The sequence below is a fragment of the Narcine bancroftii genome, chromosome 7 (genome assembly GCF_036971445.1).
Source record: "Narcine bancroftii isolate sNarBan1 chromosome 7, sNarBan1.hap1, whole genome shotgun sequence".
In the NCBI taxonomy this organism is placed as follows: Eukaryota; Metazoa; Chordata; class Chondrichthyes; order Torpediniformes; family Narcinidae; genus Narcine; species Narcine bancroftii.
Window position 1 is genome coordinate 2,986,515 of NC_091475.1, and position 12,958 is coordinate 2,999,472.

The following is a 12,958-nucleotide window of genomic DNA, read 5'->3' on the forward strand; positions in this document are numbered from 1 at the left end:
TTTTGTGGAAGCCTCTTATGACAAAACTTGTAATGTGTACATTGGTTGAAAAATGTTATAATGTGTTAGTAGGCGGAATTGTGTTGTTTAATAGAAATTCTATGTTCGGTAACAGGAAACAATGCAGTGGGCGTTGACAGAAAATATTTCATTTTTTTTAACATTTCCATTCGATTTGACAAAAATATTCATCTGCCATCTATTGATCGTAAAAAGTACTTATAAAAAGAAAGTTGATGTTTTCCTTCAAAAATATTTTGATGACTGGATCATAGGTTGTCGGTGGTAGTTAGCAAGTAAAGGATATTTTAGTCGAACTACAGCCATCCTAACAGCTGATACACACATCATCTTTGCAACAGAGGTGTTCAATCATTACAGGTAAACTACAAGAAGTTCCTTATCTTTACTTTTTATTGACATGAAGAGAAATCAAAATGAGAACATTGTTGAACTTTACCAAATGTTGTGTATTGGGTTTTTTTTTCCATTATTTCTATTTGATTGAATATCATTTACCAAGAGAACTCAAATAAAGCCCAGCTATATAATGAATACACTTGCAAATGTCTGACCATAGTTAGAAATCGATTGGGAGCTCATCCTGTTTAAATAGGAAGTCAGAGTTCAGGATCCATTTTGTCCTAATAGGGTTGGTTGCATGAATTTAAGGAGTAATTTAAAAGATTAGAACAACACAAGAACATGCTCTTCAGCCAACACTAACCTAAATTAATCCTTGCTGTCTGCAACAGCTCTCTCTTCATTGCCTGCTTGTTTATATAAATTCTTTTACCGCAATTCCAGGTGCCTAACATGCTCTGTGTACTTTTTTTAAAAAAAGTAAATCCCCTTTACATCCTCCCCTTCTCGCCTTAAACTGATGCCCCTCACCATTTTATATTATTCCAGCAGGTTATTCCTTAGCCAGCCAACATTCTTTCTGCACTCTACAAGGCCTCCGTATCCTTCCTGTAACTCGGTGACTGAATCGGCACACAGCACTCCAAATGGAACCTGACCAAAGTGTTACACAGCAGTTTAATTCAAGGATCACTGGTAGGGCAGAAATGGACATGCACATGTCCTGATTAATTGAAGCAAAAGTCACAAAAATCCTCTTCTTTGTTTGTCATCAACAGGAAGATCGGATCCAACTGCCTTTATCATAATGAAACATTGCAGTGTTCTTCAGAACATTGAACATTACAGTACATAAAGGCCCTTTGGCTCACAATGTTGTGCCCATCTATTTTCACCAAAAAAAACTAACCCCTCCCTACCTTGTAACCCTCTATTTTTCTTTCATCCATGTGTCTGTCTGACAGTCTCTTAAATACTCCTATTGTTTCAGCCTCCACCACAACCCCTGGCAATGTCTTCCAAGCACCCACAGCTCTGTTTTTTAAAAAAAATTACCCCTGATATCTCCCCCAAACTTTCCTCCTTCACTCTGTACAGATGTCCTTTGGTGTTTGCTACTCCTGCCCTGAGAAAAAAGTACTGGCTCAGGGCCAGATTACTGTAGTAGCAAAAGTAGCATATGCTACAGGCCCCGCATTTTCGAGGGTCCCACGCTGCAGAGCGCGTTGAAAGAACCAAAGACTTGTTGATCCAAACCAAGGTTTTTATTAACAAAAAGACTGGAGCATATCACAAGTAGGTCGACCAGTCCAGAATGACCTGGTCTGGCTAGGAGTAATCCTTTAAGTCCTGCCAGTAGGTGTGGCTAAGCCCTCAGCCAATCACAGTCATCTTACACTATCATCTGTACATAGACACATTGGTGATAGAATCTGTACTATCACATTCACCCCTTCTTTGAGATCTGACCCAAGGGTGGATGGAGGTTAGGGGCTGTACCGGTTAGGGGGCCTGACCATCCGGCAGATTAGGGTCGCTGTAGTCGTGTCACCAGCAGGTCTGTAGGGTGCGGCCTCTGCTTCGCTCAATTCCCCAACGGCATTGTCAACAGTCTGGCCTGAGCTGGTAGGGGTGGTGGTGGTCCCTCTATTCAAGCACATGACCTGGGGGAGAAGGAATAGGGGGAGATTGGGTTAAAGGCACTGCTGCGCCTGATCTGGCTTGGGCTAGGTGCCTTACCAAGACTGTGTCCTCCTGCCCGTCCGGGTACTCAACGTAGGCATAATGCGAGTTCGCATGGAGCAGAGTCACTCGGTCAACCAAGGGGTCGTTCTTTGAGTACCGGACCGGGAACCATAAACCTTACCGGTATGGTCGTACCCGACTCAGATTTCCTCAGGAAAGAGAACATCCTTTCATGGGGGGTGTCATTGGTCGTGGTGCATAGGAGGGGGCGGATAGAGTGTAGGGCACTAGTGAGCACGTCCTGCTAGCAAGAGGTGGGGTGACTGGAGGGGAAGCGTAACCGCTTTCCAGGTGGCATTCTCTCTTTCGACTTGCCCATTACCACGTGGGTTATAGCTGGTGGTCCTGCTTGAAGCAATACCACGCTCCAAAAGGTACTGCCGCAGCTCTGCGCTCATAAACGAGGACCCCCTATCACTGTGGATGCAACTGGGAAACCTGAAGATGGCGAAGATGCTGTGTAGGGCCTCTATAACTGAGGAGGCAGTCATGTCCGAACTGGGCACAGTGAACAGGAAGTGGGAGTTCTCGCCGATGGCCATAAGGATGTAGATGTTATGGTTGGTTGACAGTAGGGGCCCTTTGAACTCTACGCTGAGATGCTCAAAGGAGCGGGTGGCTTTGATGACGTGGGTGTTCTCCGGACGAAAGAAGTGGGACTTGCACTCAGAGCACACCGGGCAAGCTTGGGTCATGGAGCGAATCTCCTCGACCGTGTAGGGCAGGTTGCGAGTTTTGACAAAGTGTGCGAACCTAGTGACCCCTGGATGCTCCTCATGGAGTTTCTGCAGCCTGTCCAGTTGTATATTGGCGCAAGCCCCCCTGGAGAGTGCATCTGGCAGGTCATTGAGTTTACCTGGCCAATACAGTATGTCATAATTAAAGGTGGAGAGCTTGATTCTTCACCTGGCGATTTTGAAATTCTTGATCTTATCTTGCTGGGTATTGCTAAACATGAAGGACACCGTGCGTCGGTCGGTCGGTCAGCAGCGTAAAGCACCTGCCGGTGAGGAAGTGTCTCCAATGACATACTGCTTCGACTATGGCCTGGTCCTCCTTCTCGACAGAGGAGTGTCGGCTCTCAGGACCCTGGAGGGTTCTGGAGAAGAAGACTACTGACCGGCCAGCCTGGTTCAAAGTGGCTGCCAGTGCAAAGTCAGACGCATTGCTCTCGACTTGGAATGGAATGGACTCGTCAATGGCATGCAGCATTGCAGCAGCGATATCCGATTTGATGCAGTCGAAGGCCGCTCTGGCTTCGGTTGACAGGGGGAAGGAGGTGGTCTTGATGAGTGGCCGTGCCTTGTCGGCATAGTGTGGTACTCATTGGGCATAGTATGAAAAGAAACTCAGGCAGCATCTGAGTGCCTTCTGGGTGTAGGGGGGGGTGGCGAGTCCATGAGGGGACGCATGTGGTCAGGGTCCGGCATGACCACCCCATTCTTCACCACACAGCCCAGAATTGTGAGCCGAGTGGTCTGGAAGACACACTTGTCGAAATTGTAGGTCAAGTTCAGCCGAGTTGCGTCTGAAAAAATTTCTCAAGGTTGGCATCATGATCCTCTGTGTCAAGGCCGCAGATGGTGACATTGTCCAGATACGGGAAAGTAGCAGTCAGCCCGTTCTGGTCCACCATCCGGTCCATTTCCCGCTGGAAGACGACACCATTTGTGACCCCACAGGGTATCCTAAGGAATTGATACAGCTGCCCATTCGCTTCGAAGGCCTTGAAAAGTCGGTCTTCTCAGTGGATTGGGAGCTGATGATAGGCCGAACGCAAGTCAATGGTGGAAAATACACAGTATTGGGTGATCTGATTCACAACATCTGTGATCCATGGAAGTGTGAAGCTGTTGATTGTCTGGCTGTAGTCAACCACCATCCACGGCTTCTCCACATTTTTAACAACGACCACCTGGCCCCTCCATGGACTCGAGCTAGATTCAATAATGCCCCCGTCCAGCAGTCTGCGCACCTCGCTTGTGATAAATTTCCTGTGCTCATAACTATATTGCCAGCTTTTGGTGGCCACAGGCCAGTGGTGAGATTTGTGAAAAGTGCTGATGGAGCAATTTGGAGGGTGGAGAGACTACAGGTGAGGGCGTGGGGGTGGGTGGCTCGGGCTGCCGCTGACAGGAGGTTTCCGAGGTGGAGTGGTTACAGACCGAGAGAAGAGCGTGAGTGTAATAGTACAGATTCTATCACCAATGTGTCTATGTACAGATGGTAGTGTAGGATGACTGTGATTGGCTGAGAGTGTAGCCACACCTACTGGCAGGTCTTAAAGGATTGCTCCTAGCCAGACCAGGTCATTCTGGACTGGTTGGCCTACTTGTGATATGCTCCAGTCTTTTAGTTAATAAAAGCCTTGCCACCTACTGGCAGGTCTTAAAGGATTGCTCCTAGCCAGACCAGTTCATTCTGGACTGGTCGACCTACTTGTGATATGCTCCAGTCTTTTAGTTAATAAAAGCCTTGGTTTGGATCAACAAGACTTTGGTTCTTTCAACGTGTATTACAGAGAGGCCACCGAGACAGAGGTGCACCAAAGAAGAGGTACAAGGACAGCCTAAAGAAAGCTCTTGGTGCCTGCCACATTGACCATCGCCAGTGGGCTGATATCGCCTCAAAACGTGCATCTTGGCACATCACAGTTCGACGGGCAGCAACCTCCTTTGAAGAAGACCGCAGAGCCCACCTCACTGACAAAAGACAAAGGAGGAAAAACCCAACACCCAACCCCAACCCACCAATTTTCCCTTGCAACCGCGTCTGCCTGTCCCGCATCGGACTTGTCAGCCACAAACAAGCCTGCAGCTGACGTGGACATTACCCCTCCATAAATCTTCATCTGCGAAGCCAAGCCAAAGGACAATGAGGCCCCCCAAAGTGCAGGGAAATGGTTTGAAACTGGCACTGAAAATCCAGTCCCAACGGTGCAGGGGCGCACAATTGGGGAAGGACTAATAGTTTGAAGTCTGCGAACATGATGTCCTGGACTTTCAGGGTCGCCACGCAGTACCCCTTTACCCCAGTCGAGTGTGATCTGCTCACCAATGAAATTCTCTGTGCAGTTGGGAGAATAGCCAGTCCGCAACGGTGGGCCAGGTATGGGCGGATAAAACTGTCAGTTGACCCCGAGTCAAATAAGCAATTGGTATAGTGTCCGTGCACTTTAATCAGTTCCATTGCTTTTGTGAGGGGTTGGGGGAAGTCCTAATCAAGGGTTATTGATGCAGAGACTTGTAATCCGGACAGTGGAGTCCTGCGTGATGACATCACGCAAACAGTTGGGGCTGAAAAGACAGCATCGAGGAGTTGGTGTTGCTGCCTGCAGCCTGCTGGGGGTGTTGGTCAGCCAACGGTAAGTGTTGGGGGTCACTGCTTGCCGTGGGCGGTGGGGCAGTCAGCGGCGGCATGTCCCCGGTCGGCAGCAGCGGCGGCCTTTGAGGTTGGGGCTGGGGCCTGGTCAGACGTTGCTTTGTGAGGTAGGGTAAACGTTATTGCAGCAAGGGTGGGTTGTACCTTCCGCGCTTGGTGTGACATCAGGTGCTGCCACGTGGTGGAGTCCTCGCTCTCATTGGACAAGAGCTCTGAGGAAGAAGTGTTTGAAATGGAGAGTGGCGATTGGGCTTCACATGAGGCATTGTGTTTGATGGCGGCCATTTTGGAGCGACAGTCTACAGTAAAGTGGCTGTTTTTAAAGCACTTATGGCACCTAGGTTTTCTCATCGGGCATTGGGACCTGCTGTGCTTGTTCCTCCCACAGAAATAACACTTTGAGGTTGCACTGGGCACCGTAGCTGCAGTAGTAGGGTAGAGGGAGGGCATCCTACTCACATCAGTGTGGGGTCCAGCCCCGAGAATACATGTCCATACTTAAGACCACAGCCTCTATCGTCTCTGCGATCTGGATCACATCCTCTAGGTTTTCTCCTCCGAGTTCTAGCAGGCACTGCCTCACCTCATTTGATTGAACTCCTGGCCACATAGGCATCCTGAATCAGATTGTCTGTGGTCTCCTCAGCAGTTCTTTCTGTGCAAGCACAGTCCCTGCCCATTGCCCTTAGTGCCTGAATATAAACTCTAAAGGACTCACTGGGCTGTTGCCTCTTTGTAGCAAGTTTGTACCGAGCATAGACCCTGTTCACCGGTCGCTCATAAAGCCCTTTCAGCACCTTCATGGCTGTGGCGTAAGTGGTCGCGTCCTGGACACTCTGGTAAACTCTCAGGGACACCACAGTCATCAATATTAGTAGCTGATGGCTATCCTCTATCACGGCAGGGTCAGAGAGCTGTAAGTATGTTTCGAAGCATCTCACCCAGTGCTTAAAGTCATTCGAGGCTGTAGCTGACATGGGTCGATGTCGAGGCATTCCAGCCGTAGCATACGCTCCATCCCTTCAAAATTTTTTAGTTAATAAAATTGTAGAGCGTGTCGAAAGAACCAAAGACTTGTTGATCCAAACCAAGCCTTTTATTAACTAAAAGACTGGAGCATATCACAAGTAGGCCAACCAGTCCAGAATGACCTGGTCTGGCTAGGAGCAATCCTTTAAGACCTGCCAGTAGGTGTGGCTATGCTCTCAGCCAATCACAGTCATCCTACACGACCATCTGTACATATGTACATATACACATTGGTGATAGAATCTGTACTATCACACACGCTAAATGCTTGCTCTATAACTATAGTGCTATACTGCTTTCAACTTTTAATTGCAGTTATTAACACAGTAAATAAAGGGAGTGTGGTATCAATGGCTGTCTTCGTTACCCATAATCCCCCACACAGCTGCATTTCCCTGGCACTGGCAGAGCAGTTCCAGCTGTGTGGGGGATTATGGGTAGTGAAGACAGCCATTGCTCCCTCCCACCTCCGTGAGGTGCTGAAGTGGTCCTGTAAATTCTTCACCGCTCAGTTTACCCATGCCCAGGGTATATGACTATTTCAATTCAAAAATTAAAAATTGCAGACAGAATCCTTTGAATTCTAAAATACAATGTTTTTTGTCTTTTCAATCCTATGTTCTTGTCTCCAATGTATACATTTCAGTTAGAAATGCATTTTAACAATCTGTTCCCTCACAAGATGACGCACGCCTCTGCGTGCGATACCTAACCATGTGAAAGTATATTTTAAAAAATAGCTTTACACCAGAATAAATTACTACTTGTTGTTATAAAAAGCCTATACTGGTACAAAGCAATTTTTAAAAATGTATTTTCACATGGTTAAATATCGCATGCACAGGCATGGGTTTGTATTTTAATATTTTTGTGCATTTTTAAAATATAGGGCCCCTTTATAACATATTCTTGTGGTGGTACACCACCAGCCTACTGCAAGCCCCGCACTAGCTTAATCCAGCCTCTGCTGGCTGTTTACGGTATCCATGCCTCACATAGTTTCTAAGTCATCTCTTGTCCTTCTTCACTCCAGAGAGAAAAGTCCCTGCTTCTGCTAACCTTGCCTCATCAGTCATGTTCTAATCCAGGCAACATCCTGGTAAATCTCCTCTGCACCCTTTCCATAGCTTTCACATCCTACCTGTAATGAGGTGACCAGAACTGAACACAATACTCCAAGTGTGGTCTCACCAGAGATTTTTAGAGTTGCAACATGACCCCTTGACCCCTGAACTCAATCCCCTGTCAAATAAAGCCAATCATATTCAGGCTCAGCGTCATGGTGGGGGATTCACAGGCTATGCCCCCCACCAAATAAGTTATTATGCCCCCCATCCACCCGCAGCATTAGGGGGTTGTGGACCACACTGGGTGACGCCATCAGAGGGGGTGTCACCAAAATGAAGCACATGGTTTTGTCACCACGTGCTATAAACACACACATTTGACTGAAACACCAGAGGGAGATAGAAGTGTGATGGTACGGTGGATGGAGGAGGTCCATGGCAGGTATGGTACCCTCTCCCTCTCCACCGAATGAGTTTGTGCCCCCCTCACAGTTACCCTCAATTAGATCTCTTCTGACACTAATTCTGATCATACCATAGGCCTTCCTAACTATTTCTATCAACCTGGGCAGCAACCATAAGAGATGAAGAGGTTTGGCCCCCGAGGTCCCTCTATTTACCCGCACTGTTAAGTATCCTACCATTAACCATGTACTCTGCCTTAAAATTTGACCTTCTAAAATACATCACCTCACACTTATCCAGATTGAACTCCATCTGTCACTTTTCCGGCCAACTCTGCATTCTGTCTACATCCTATTGTAACCTACGACAACCTTCAACACGATCTACAACTCCTCCATACTTTATATCATCCGCAAACTTACAATCTCATCCCTCTACTTCTTCATCGAGGTCATTTATAAAAGTCACAGAGCAGATCCCTGCAGAATTCCTCTCGTCACTGACCTCCAGGTAGGATATGTTCCATCCACTTCTATTCTGATTTTTACAGGCAAGCTAATTCTGAATCCACACAGTCTCATAACTTTCTGAACAAGTCTCCCATGGGGGATCTTGTCACATGCCTTACTAAAATCTAAATATGTCACACCTACCACCCTACCTTCATCAACTTCTTTTGTTACCTCCTCAAAAATCTCAATTAGGCTTATGAGGCATGACCTTCCCCTCACAAAGCCATACTGACAATTCCTGACAAGGCCATACTTCTCTAAATGTTCATCAATCCTGTCCTTCAAATTTCTCTCCAATAGGTTGCCCTCTTCTGATGTAAGACTGACTAGACTATAATTCCCAGGATTCTACCTGTTATATTTCTTCAACAAGAAAACCACATTTGGCATTCTCTGATCCTCTGGTACCTCCCCAGTGGCCAAGGAGGATGTAAAGATCATTGCCAATGTCCCAGCAATCTCTCCCTCTATTTCCATAGTAATTTGGGGTATATCTCACCCAGTCCCAGGGATTTATCAATCCTAATGTTTTTAAGAAGTTCAAGCACTTCCTCTTTCCTAATCTCCATATGGTCCAACACATAAACTTGTTTTATTCTGACCTCGCTTTGTCCAAGGTCCTTTTCTCTGGTGAATACTGAAGCAAAATATTCCTTCCCATCCTCCTCCACCTCCAGGCATGTTACCTCCTTAATCTTTAAGCATCCCCCACCTTCACTCTCCTCATCCTTCTGTTCTTCACGTATGCATAGAACACCTTTAGTATTTCCTTAATCCTACTTACCAAGGCCTTATAGCCTTCCTAAATCCCTTTTCAAGTTCTTTCTTGGTTACTATATAATTCTCATGAGCCTTTCTTTTTTTTCCTTCCAATCCCCTTGTGTAGACTTCCTTCTTTTTCTTAACTAGGGGCTTTGCCTGTTTTGACAACCATGGTTCTCTTTTCCCTGTCTCTATCCAGAATGCCATCCTCCACATTACTTCTTTGCTTTCTCCCGAGAACTTCTATTCCCAATTTACTATTCCTAATTTCTGCTTCATCTCATGGTAATTAACCCTTCTTTAATTAAACACATTACCATTTTATCTGCTTTTATCCTTTTCCATAGCTAAGCTAAAGCTTAGGGAGTTATGGCCACTATCACCAAAATGCTCCTCCAACGAGAGGTCTGTCACCTGACCAGGTTCATTACCCAGTACTATATCCAGTCTGCCCTTTCCTCTGGTTGGCTTGTCCACATACTGTGGCAGGAATCCTTGGACGCACCTGACAACTTCTGCCCCATCTTTCTCTCCTGCAATAAGGAGGTCTCCTTAAGTATTTGGTAAATTGAAATCTCTCATAACAACAACCCTGTTATTTCTGCACCATTCCAAAATATGCCTACTTATCTATTCCTAAGTGTTCCAAGGGCTATTTGGGGGCCTATAGATTAGTCCTGTCCTATTTCCGACTTCCACCCACACCAACTCAGTGGACACTCCCTCCACAGCGTCCTCCCTTTCTGCAGTTGTGATAACTATCACTGACTAGTAATACTATTCTCCCCACCCCACCCTCCCTTTTAAAACATCTAAACCTGGGTACCTGCATTAGCCAATCCTCTCCTTGCATCAACCATGTCTCTGATATGGCCACAACATTGTAATTCCAAGTACTGATCCATGCTCTGTTCATCTCCTTTTTTCCTAAAATTCCTTGCATTGAAATAGACATATTTCAAACCCTCCAACTGACTACATTTATGCTTCCTCCCATGCTGGTCCTTCCCCACAAACCCACAACATTTTGCATCAACCTTCCATTCTCTCCCCTCACTTTCTGGTTCCCATTCCCCTGACAAACTAATTTAAACTCTCACCAACAGCTCCAGCAAACCTCTCCACCAGGTTATTGGTTCCTCTCCAGTTCAGGTGCAGCCTGTCCTTTTGTACTGGTCATACCTTCCCCAAAGAAAATCCCAATGATCCACAGATCTGAACCCCTGCCTCACTTTTCAGCCACGCATTCATCTGCTACAACTTCCTATTTCTGAACCTCTCTGGTGCACGGCATGGGCAACAATCCCAAGGTTTCCTCCCTTGAGGTCCTGCTTTACAGCTTCTTTCATAACTCCCTATGTTCCCTCTTCAGGACCTCAACCCTACTCCTATCTAGGTCATAGGTCATTGTCTGGCTGTTCACTCTCCAGCTTCAGAATTCTGAGACATCCCTGACCCTGGCTCCTGGCAGGCAACATGCCATTCAGGAATCTCGTTCTTGTTCACAAAATCTCCTATCTCCCCTTCAATTCATTTAAAGGGCATATCGAGATTTCAGGTTTTTTCTGAATGTATTGCAAGCTGCAGGATTCGATTTAAAAACAGAATGATTCCAATTGAGAACCTGACTTATAACCCAACATGAATAGAGTGGATTCGATGGGCTGAAGATATCATGCCTAAAGAAGGGAGGCTAGAGGGGAGTTGGCTAACATAGACTGAAAGCATCGGCTATCTGGTGGGACAGTTGAGGAGCAGTGGAAGACTTTCGGAAATTTTTCACATTGCTCAGCATAAGTACACTCTAGATAAGAATGATGGTAAGGTTGGGGAGAGCAAGCCTTGGATAACTAGGGAAATCAAGGAAAGCATCCACGTGCATACAAAGTCTGGAAGATGAGGCAAACTTTAAAAAGCAACACAAAGAAAACACAGAACTCGTTAGATTGGAAGACAGTGAATGTCACACCACTGTTTGCATGAGAATGGAGGCAAAAGCCAGGGATCTATAGGCCAATTAGCTTAACACCTGTAATCTGGAAAATGTTTGAAGCTATCATGAAGGAAGAAATGGCGAGTTGTCAGGTTTGAAATGGTTTCATCAGGCAGACACAGAATGGATTCAGGAAGGACAGGTGCTTGTTGACAAATTTGCTGGAGTTCTTTGAGGATATAATAAGTTCATTGGTTAGAGGGGAACTGGTGGACTTGGATTTCCAGAAGGCTTTCTACAAGGTGCAGCATAGAAGGTTTATCCATTAGATAAGGATGCATGGAGTTGGGGTAATGTACTAGCATGGAGAGAGGATTGGATAGCCAATAGGAAGCAGAGAATTGGGATAAATTGATGACTCTGGTTGGCAAGCAGTGGTGAGCAGAATGCTGCAGGGGTCAGTGCTGGGTCTGCAGCTCTTCATAATATACATTTGCTGATTTGGAATGGGGACACAGAGTAGCATGTCCATGTTTGCTGATTACGCTAAACTGAGTGGAAAAGCAAACTGTGCAGAGAGATGTAGGTTAAGTGAGTGGGCAAGGGTCTAGCAAGTGGAGTACAATGCTGGTAAATGCAAGGTCATTCATTTTGGAAGGAAAAAATACATCAGATTATTACGTAAAATTAATCAAAAGATTTATAAAAAATATGTATATTAAACTGCAAGAAAAGGAAAATGAGGAAACAAATGGTAAAACTAAACAAAAATGGGAACAAGATTTAAATATAAAGATAAAAAAGGAAACATGGGAGAAGTTATGCTCTGGAACGATGAGAAATACAATAAATACGAGGCTGCGTATGATACAATATAATTGGTTACACAGACTATACATTACACCGCAAAAGTTAAATAAATGGGACCCAACAGTATCTGATAGATGTTTTCGATGTAAAAAAGAAAGGGGAACAACAATTCATGCAATCTGGACATGTGAGAGAGTAGAAAAATTTTGGGATGATCTCAATCAGATATTAAATAAAATAACAGAAAACAATATACCAAAGAATCCAGAGATCTTTCTCCTAAGTAACATAAAAAATAAAGAATTTGGAATTGACTTGGAGGATGCACAAAAAAGATTTGTTAAGATAGCCCTAGCTGTAGCAAAAAAATGTATTATGTCAACCTGGAAATTGGAAGATAATTTGAAAATACAACAATGGTATATAGAAATGAATAAATGTATTCCATTAGAAAAAATAACATATAGTTTAAGAAATAATATTGAAATATTCGAACAAGTATGGGAGCCTTACATTAAATACAATAGCGAAAACCTACCGGGAACAAACATTACCTAAGTTGATGGAAGGAGAAGAGAAGAAAAAAATGGACTCAGTAGAATTTCTGGTGTATTTTTGTTGAATGACAACATTGTCTAACTGAATTAATGCAACCTAGATTGTATAACTAAAATGGATGAGAGGGGGGAGGGATGGGGGGGTGGCTTGGGAGGAGGGAGGGGGGAGGGAGAAAAAGTCACTGTAAATGTGTGGAAAAGAAAAAGTGTATATCATGGCTATTGTGATTTATGGTGTGAAAAATAAAAAATTTAAAAAAAAAAAAAAAAAAAAAGATTATTACGTAAATCATGCTTTCATGGAGATGGATTTGCGAGTGCTTATGCATGAATTGCAAAAGCTTCGGTTTGCAGCCTTCATTGCTCGTGGGATTGAATTTAAGATCATGGAGG

The 12,958-nt window shown here is 45.0% G+C and overlaps 1 protein-coding gene across 6 annotated transcripts in view; it reads left to right on the forward strand.

The window, feature by feature from the left end:
• The window catches only part of cd247 (CD247 molecule), a 255,004-nt gene that overhangs the window by 197,451 nt on the left and 44,595 nt on the right, over positions 1-12,958 (forward strand). Inside the window, exon 1 of one of the 6 annotated variants that reach the window (XM_069888510.1) lies at positions 271-381. The exons of the other annotated variants lie outside the window; for them this stretch is intronic. The gene's annotated coding sequence lies outside the window, so the exon portion shown is untranslated. Of the gene's footprint in view, positions 1-270; positions 382-12,958 lie in introns of those variants that run through there. 6 annotated transcript variants of the gene reach the window in all.